The sequence below is a fragment of the Colobus angolensis genome, unplaced genomic scaffold, assembly GCF_000951035.1.
Source record: "Colobus angolensis palliatus isolate OR3802 unplaced genomic scaffold, Cang.pa_1.0 Scaffold109, whole genome shotgun sequence".
Classification (NCBI taxonomy): domain Eukaryota; kingdom Metazoa; phylum Chordata; class Mammalia; order Primates; family Cercopithecidae; genus Colobus; species Colobus angolensis.
This window is the reverse complement of record NW_012111919.1, coordinates 6031314-6040455: the sequence shown is the minus strand read 5'-3', so window position 1 is coordinate 6040455 and position 9142 is coordinate 6031314. Positions and strand designations below refer to the sequence as shown.

The 9142-nt window shown below is 39.5% G+C and overlaps 1 protein-coding gene and 1 pseudogene across 3 annotated transcripts in view; one reads left to right on the top strand and one right to left on the bottom strand.

The window, feature by feature from the left end:
* Nucleotides 1-9142, top strand: part of ATAD2B (ATPase family, AAA domain containing 2B) — a 190380-nt gene that overhangs the window by 16517 nt on the left and 164721 nt on the right. The window lies entirely within an intron of this gene.
* Nucleotides 7953-8841, bottom strand: LOC105517951 (annotated as a pseudogene).

Here is a 9142-nt window from a genome sequence, read left to right as displayed (position 1 = left end):
AGAGCGAGACTCTGTCTCCAAAAAAAAAAAAAAAAAAAAAATATTCGTAGCATTTCAACTGGAAATGAAAGTGCCTTTCTTTAATTGCTGCAATTGAGTGACCAGACAATGAAGATAAGAATTTGCAGGCTGGGCGCGGTGGCTCACGCCTGTAATCTCAGCACTTTGGGAGGCCTAGGCAGGTGGATCACCTGAGGTCAGGAGGTCGAGAGCACCCTGACCAACGTAGAGAAACCCCGTCTGTACTAAAAATGCAAAATTAGCCGAGTGTGGTGGTGGATGCTTGTAATCCCAGCTATTCGGGAAGTTGAGACAGGAGAATCTCTTGAACCCAGGAGGTGGAGGTTGCAGTGAGCTGAGATTGCGCCATTGCACTCCAGCCTGGCCAACAAGAGCAAAACTCTGTCTCAAAAAAAAAAAAAAAAAAAAAGAGTATGCAATAGTGGACAGTGGCTCACACCTGTAATCCCAGCATTTTGGGAGGCCAAGGTTGGAGGATCACTTGAGGCCAGGAGTTTGATACCAGTCTGGGAAACAAAGTGAGACCTCACCTCTATTAAAAAAACCCAAAAAATTGGCCTGGTATGGTCGTGTGTGCCTTTAGTCCCAGCTACTTGGGAAGCTAAGGTGAGAGGATCGCTTGAGCCTAGGAGTTTGAGGCTGTAGCGAGTTATGATCATACCACTACACTCCAACCTGATGAAACCTCATCTCTTAAAAACCAAAATAAAAAAAAAAAAGCAAGCCAAACTTACGCAAGACTCAACCTCAGCTCTTTGGAGAAATATTTTATTCTTACTTAAAAAGTATGAAATATTACTTTGTTTTGTTTTATTTTCTACACGTTATGATGAAATAAATATTTCAAATAATATGGACATACACAGAAAAAAAGGGCTTTTCCCTGCTCCCCTAATTTCTCCAGTTTGTTCTTCTGAGGAATAACCACTGTTGAAGCTGCTGTACATCCTTCTGACCATTGCATGTATACCATGGGTTTATATGTGTGTCACACACATATGACACACACATATACACATATAAACAACCCATAGGTTGTACCCATAGGTACATGTGCAATATGTGTGTATGTGTAATATATATGTATATATGTGTGTGTGTGTATATATATATATATATATATATTTATTTTTTGGAGACAATATCTCACTTTGTCACCCAGGCTAGAGTGCAGTGGTGCAGTCATGGCTCACTGTAGCCTTGACCTCCTAGACTCAAGTGATCTCCCACCTCAGCCTCCTGAGTAGCTGGGACTACAGGCATGTGCCACCATGCTTTAGGTCTCCCAAAATGCTGGGATTACAGGTGTGAGCTACCACACCTGGCTTATTTCATTTTTCTTGATGGCTTTCTAATGTTTCTTTTTTTTCCCTCACACTATTGACCAGGAGCCTTTCTAATATTTCTGATATTTCTTTGTATCATTATACTGCCACATATTTAACCTGTTGGCACACAGGCTTTCTCCATACTTTTAACTTTATAAATAGTGTAACAGAAAATGACCTTTTTTTTTTTTTTTTTTTTTAATTTTGAGACAGTCTTCCTCTGTTGCCCAGGCTGGAGTGCGGTTGCACAATCTCGGCTCACTGCAACCTCTGCCTCCCAGGTTCAAGTGATTCTCCTGTCCATCTTCCCAAGTAGCTGGGATTACAGGCACCCACCACCATGCCTGGCCAGTTTTTTTTTTTGTATTTTTAGTAGAGACATGGTTTCCCCATGTTGGTGAGGCTGGTCTTGAACTCCTGACCTCAAGTGATTCTCCCGCCTCAGCCCCAAGTCCTGGGATTACAGGTGTGAGCTACCACACCTGGCTTATTTCATTTTTCTTGATGGCTTTCTAATGTTTCTTTTTTTTCCCTCACACTATTGACCAGGAGCCTTTCTAATATTTCTGATATTTCTTTGTATCATTATACTGCCACATATTTAACCTGTTGGCACACAGGCTTTCTCCATACTTTTAACTTTATAAATAGTGTAACAGAAAATGACCTTTTTTTTTTTTTTTTTTTTAATTTTGAGACAGTCTTCCTCTGTTGCCCAGGCTGGAGTGCAGTTGCACAATCTCGGCTCACTGCAACCTCTGCCTCCCAGGTTCAAGTGATTCTCCTGCCTCAGCCTCCTGAGTAGCTGGGATTACAGGCACCCACCACCATGCCTGGCCAGTTTTTGTATTTTTAGTAGAGACAGGGTTTCCCCATGTTGGTCAGGCTGGTCTCGAACTCCCGACCTCAGGTGATCCGCCCACGTTGGCCTCCCAAAGTGCTGGGATTACAGGTGTGAGCCACTGTGCCTGGCCTATGTTACCTTTTACTGCAGACTTTTTAACATGCTCCTCCACTGTTCTTCCCTTCTTCTTACGCTATGTATTTTTTTGAGACAGAGTCTTGCTCTGTTGCCTAGGCTGGAGTGCAGTGGCGTGACCTCGGCTCACTGCAACCTCTGCCTCCCAGGTTCAAGTGATTCTCCTGTCTCAGCCTCCTGAGTAGCTGGGATTACAGGCACCCACCACCATGCCTGGCCAGTTTTTTTTTTTGTATTTTTAGTAGAGACATGGTTTCCCCATGTTGGTGAGGCTGGTCTTGAACTCCTGACCTCAAGTGATTCTCCCGCCTCTGCTTCCCAAAGTTGGAATTACAGGCATGAGCCACCACACCCAGCCGACCTTTCTCTTTTAGATAAAGTGAATTACTCGGTCAAATGATAATGTGTATTTTAAATTTTCATAGGTTTTCTCAAATTGCTTTACACTGAGACTAAACCAGTTTATGCCCCATTCCCCAGTACTATCAGCACTATTTTCATATACCTTTACCAGCTAATTTAAAGAGTTAAATTTTAACTTCCGTGAAAGACAGGTACTGCCTTAGCGCTAAGTATCTTTAGTGTCTAACACAAAAACAGGCACTTAATAAATTTTGTTTGTGGAAGGAATGAATTATTGAAAATAATTAATAAGCTTATGAAGTTACATTAACTCTATAAAGCCAAACAAGTATTCTTACTTGAGATTACATCTACTGTGAGGCAGTAGGTATAAAATTTGTTACTTATACTACCTCCTTGATTCTTCTAACCATCTCATGAGGTAAATGGTAGTTTCTGAGTTATAGTGGTAGTGCTGCAATGTAAGATTGGTCCTGTCTGTATAACTTCAAAGTCTGTGGCATGTTTCTTTTCTTTTTCTTTTTTGAAACAGAGTCTCACTCTGTCACCCAAGCTGGAGTGCAGTGGTGTAATCATGGCTCACTGCGTCCTGGACCTCCTTGGCTCAAGCGATCCACCTACCTCAGCCTCCTGAGTATCTGGGGTCACAGTCATGTACCACTACCCCATGGCTAATTTTTAAAGTTTTTGTAGAGACAAGTCTCAGAGTCTTACTTTGTTGGCCAGGCTGTTCTTGAACTCATGGGCTCAAGTGATCCTTTTACTTCAGCCTCCCAAAGTGTTGGGATTTTAGATAGGAGCCACCATACCTGACCATGTGGCATTTTTCAGTACCCACATTATCTCTTTCTTATTTTAAATAGTGTAATATTTTCAGATTTTTAGAAACTACCTTTTAGAAATTTTTATCTGGAAGAAAAGTGCATTTTAAATTATTATAGACTGTTTTTTAATCTTTCTGTATCTTCTAAACTAACAGGTCGCTTCTATGTATTTTTTTCTCTTTCTATATTATTTCATGATGATTGCTTAGAAATACTAAACTAGTAAGCCCTTGTTCTTGGAATATTTGAGGAAAATTTAGAACATTTTGTATGCTTGCCATTTCAGGACTTTGTAGAATAGTGTTGGACCTAAATAAACAAATAGCAGTGCAGAGTTTTTTTTTTTGCAGTCATGGTAACCACTGCCTCTGTGCATTCTTTTTATAAATGAAAGAAAAAGAAATTGACTGCACTTCTAAGCTTCCTTGTGAAAACAGGAATACTTGTTAAAAAAAAGTATACAAAAAGCCTGTCCTATAAGGAAATCGGAAAAGATTGATTGCACCCATATACTTTCTGATCTAACTTGGGGGAAAATGTTCCTATTCTGTTTTTTTCTTTCTAGTCTCTTTGAGACTTTTTCTCTCATCATTTACTTACTCTTTAAATAATTTGTTTTATTCTCTCTTACAGTTTCCTTTTTTCTATAAGAAGCCAGGTTGTCTTTTCTTAAAAAAAAAAAAAAAAAAAAAAGCCTTTCCTCTAACTCTAAACTATTCTTTCTTTTTTAATTCTGACACTTTTTTGTAAGACTAGCTCTGTGGTCATTACCTGTACTTGCTCACCACTTGCTCCATTATTCACCTAGTGATTTCCACTCTGCATTTCACAGACATTGCCCTGTCAGAAGTTACAAGGATCTCTTACTTACAAATCCTCAGGTTTATCAGCTTTCTTCTGTTAAGTCTTTTTGAAGCAGTTTAACTCCCCTTGTTTTAGTGAGAGACTATATTTGTCTCTGATTTTTATGACATCTCTTGTGCTCATCCCCATTAATTAGACTTTTTTTTTAAGGTTTTGACTTCTGCCCTTCTGTTTTTATATTCTGTACATTACCTGTGATCATTTTTTTTTATGACCATGTTTCATATGTGTCTATGCTCCTTAACTCACTTCATCTCAGAGGTGTATTTCCCATAGCCTGATAGACCTCTCCCTAGATTTCTGGCTATAATTCCAAACTAACTTTCCACTTTTAATTTAGCATTATACTTCTCCTGTCATCACCTGTTCCCTGGCTCCCCATACCACCACCACCACCGCCAACAAACAGCACTTTTTATACTTGCCCTTACTGTATTTATTTTGAATACAGCACTGATATCACTAATCTAGTTATTTTGTTTTCTGGACTAAATTTCCTCTTTCTGATTTTCCCAATTCTAAATGAGGCCATCATCAAGTTTTGATTTAATCTAGTGGTCTGCTAATTCACTTATTTCCATGCATCTCTCATTTTAAAATGCTATACTTGACTTCATTCTTTTTTGTCATTAGATTAAAATCCAGCTTTTAGATTTCTGACAAATTTAGATCTGGGCACGAAGCCTTCCTTGAAAACCAGAGCAACATCTATTCATTTCTGTTTTTCTCAAGTTCTTTTGCCTCACTTTATAAGATTTATGACAATAATAGTCACTATTTATGGTAGCTGATGAGTATGGTTTAAGGGACTGTAAAAGTCAAGAAGAAAATGGTTTTTACAAATTGAAAAAAATTATCTATTTAAAGAGGTTAGAATTAAACTAAAAAGTTACTTAAGTGGGGATGACTGTATCTTTTTTTATGTAATTTCTGTAGGATTTTACATTATTATTATTATATTTCTATTGGAAGTTATCTCATCCTTGGATTATGTTCTGGTATTTTATGTGCCCCATTATTAAGTTGTTGGAATACATATTCCCATTTCTATAGAAAACTTGAAAACATCATTCATTTATTTATTTATTTATTTATTTATTTTTGAGACAGGGTCTTGCTCTGTTGCCCAGACTAGAGTGCAGTGACGCAATTATGGCTCACTGCAGCCTCAACTCCTTGGGCTCAGGTGATTCTCCCACTTCAGCCTCCCAAGTAGCTGGGACTGCAGGCGTGGAGCAGCACACCTGGCTAATTTTTCTATTTTTCTGTAGAGACAAGGTCTTGCCATTTTGCCCAGGCTGGTCTCGAACTCCTGAGCTCAAACAATCCGCCCCCCTCAGCCTCTCAGTGTTGAGATTACAGGTGTGAGCCACCATGCATGGCCAAAAACATCCTTTAAAGTCCACATCATTTATGATGTCTTCCTTCGTCTCTGCTAGCAGTTATAGTTTTTTGTTTTTTGCTTTCACAGAATTAGGTATTACTATAATAGTTTTTTTTTTTTTTTTAAGAAATGGGTCTTGCTGTGTTACTCAGACTGGTTTCAAACTCCTGGCCACAAGGATCCTCCTGCCTGGGTCTCCCAAAATGTTGGGATTACAGATGTGAGCCACTGTGCTGGGCCTCAAGTAGTTCTTACTCATCTTTTTTACCACTGCCTTCCACATCTTATGTACATAGTAGGTCCTCAATAAATGTTAGTTAATTGAAATTATTTCCCTTATGCCTGAGATACTTTTCCTACTCATGGATTATAATCACTCTGACACAGATTGCTAAATGGCTGTGGGTAGATTGCATAATCTTTTAAATATCTTTTTCATGAAACTGGTAACGCCTTCTCTCAAAGGGTTAGGTTATCATTAGCTAGTAAAATGCTTTGAAGATGAAGAAGTTAAGGTTGAGCATTATGATCATCCTATTAAGGGTGAATTGTTAGCATCAGGTTTGTAGGTAGAAGCTTTCCCAAAGCTTGAAGTTAATTAAATGGTGCTGAAGTAATAATTTTGTACCAGTTTACATTGTGGTTGCTTGCTTAACTTAAATCCCCAGATTTCTTTTTTTTTTTTTTTTTTTTTTGAGACAAAGTCTGGCTCTGTCCCCAGGCTGGAGTGCAGTGGCCGGATCTCAGCTCACTGCAAGCTCCATCTCCTGGGTTTACGCCATTCTCCTGGCTCAGCCTCCCAAGTAGCTGGGACTACAAAGCGCCCGCCACCTCGCCCGGCTAGTTTTTCTTTTGTATTTTTTAGTAGAGACGGGATTTCACCGTGTTAGCCAGGATGGTCTTGATCTCCTGACCTCGTGATCCGCCCGTCTCGGCCTCCCAAAGTGCTGGGATTACAGGCTTGAGCCACCGCGCCTGGCCAAATCCCCAGATTTCTTTGGAGAGAAGGAGTCTTTGGTAATGCTCTTTATTCTGAGGTCTCTGTCATAGAGCCAAATCAAGATTGAAACCTCCCGTGACAAAAACGTAAATATACCAGTACATTGTAGCAGTTAGGATGATGCGCTTGGTATTATACTTGAAGTATGTTATATGCCAGAGGTCCTCAGACTTCCGTGTACTAAGAATCATTTGGAAGCCCTCATTAAAAATGTTTCACCTCCACAGATTCCAGTCCAGCTGGTTGTATTTTTTAATGAGTAATGCAGGTGATTTTTGATTCAGGTAGTATGTAAACAACAGTTTGAGTAATACTTCTGAGTGGAATTGAAGAAAGCCCGTAGAATATGCGAATGGCCAATAAATAAATGTGCAAAACTCACTTAAATTGATATTCAAGTAACGATATACTCAGATTCTTTTAAAAATTCAAATATTTTACTTTTTTTTTTTGGTCTTCTTTTCAGTGGTACATAGTACTTATTTCCAGAGTGTATTTGGGAGACTAGTACCTGCAGATGTTCCATGAAAAAAGAGAGCTTGATCAAATAAGTTTGTGAAATTTTTTATACTTTATTCCATCTTTAGAGATTTACTTTGCATGCTATCATAATACTCTTAGAAGTTTTGCAGCAAAAAGCCTTGGACCTCATTGTTTCCCAAACTTAATTCACCATGAGCCCTCCTTTCTTGCCCCTAATAATTTCTATTAATAATTTGTGAACAAATTTCCAGAAATTGTTTGTTGTTTTTCATTGTTACTGTGGAATTTTTAAAAATAGGGTATGTTTTTATAATTCAGGAGCTTAAAGTCTTGCTAGAATTTCAAGACTTGGACATGGCACTTTAAAGATGATAAATATATAATGCTAAGTTGAAATAATCAAGTGCCCAAATGTATAGTAGGGCTGCAGCTAGCAGGGGAGATAAGCTTAATTTAGGCTAGATTCTTCAGGGAGATTTCATGAAGGAAAAAAAATATGGGTCCTGAGATGGGTCTTGAGGTGAGTGATCAAATTTGATTAGAAGGAGTAATGCTGGCCTGGGCTATCTAAATTGGCATAGTAGTTTATAGGTACTAGTTTCTGTATCACAGATATACTCTAGCTTAAAACACATGATGTTGCTTCCTCAGTGACTACTTTTTTTTCAGTGAACAATCATTTTATTACTTGAATACATAGACAAACTTATGCAACCAGGGCAGAGGCTGTGGATGACTCATATTTCCAGTTGGGAGGGAGGATTGTATTAATAATATTGAGCCAGTCGGTGAATTCGTCTATCAGAATCAAATGGAATTGGCATCCTTATCCTTTCTATTCCTCTCAAGATGTTTTTGAATAGCAACTGCTTGCTTAATTAAACAGTAGAGATCCTCAGGGAGATCAGGAGCAAGTCTTTTGGAGTTAAGGATTCTTAGGATTGTATTGCCTGTCACAAAACATACTTGTGCAACACCATATGAGCCTCAGGATCACACTGATTTGTGAGGGAGGCAGACCCTTCTTGGTCAGTTTGTAAGTCTGCTCCTTCATGTCATCAGATGTCAACTTCAGCCAAGTGGGAACCTTGCAGTGATGGGGCAGAGCCGATTGAGACAGGCCCTTCCCAGGAATGTGCATGCGACTCATGATGGTGGCAATCAGGCGGTCCAGTGACTATGTCTTGAATATGTTATGTAATAATGCTTTTCAAACTCTAATGTGCACATGAATCACCTGGGGATCTTTTTAAAATGGTTTATGATTCAGTGGGTCTGAGGGTGGAGCCTGAGATTCTACATTTCTAAGGAGCTCCCAAATAGATGATGCCCATGTTGTTGGTTCACAGACCAGATTTGGAGTAAAGGATGTCTTGGATTAGTAGTTCAGTTAGATGACCTTTAATGCACATTTTAACCTTGGGAGTCTGTAAATATCCCAGGTTGGAGTGGATGAGATAGTATAAAAACTAAAGCTAGGCATGGTGGCTCATGCTTGTAATCCCAGCGCTTTGTGGGGCCAAGGCGGGAGGATCTGTTGAGGTCAGGAGTTTGAGAACAACCTGGCAATGAGACCCTGTCTCAAATAAAATAAAATAATAAAAATATGAAATAAAAAGTAAGAGGCCGGGCGCAGTGGCTCATGCTTGTAATCCCAGCACTTTGAGAGGCCGAGGCGGGCAGATCACGAGGTCAGGAGTTTGAGACCAGCCTGGCCAACACAGTGAAATGTTGTCTCTACTAAAAATACAAAACTTAGCTGGGCATGGTGGCATGCACCTGTAATCCCAGTTACTCGGGAGGCTGAGGCAGGAGAATTGCTTGAACCAGGAGGTGGAGGTTGCAGTGAGCCAAGACCAGTGCATTCCAGCCTGGGTGACAGAGCTAGACTACATC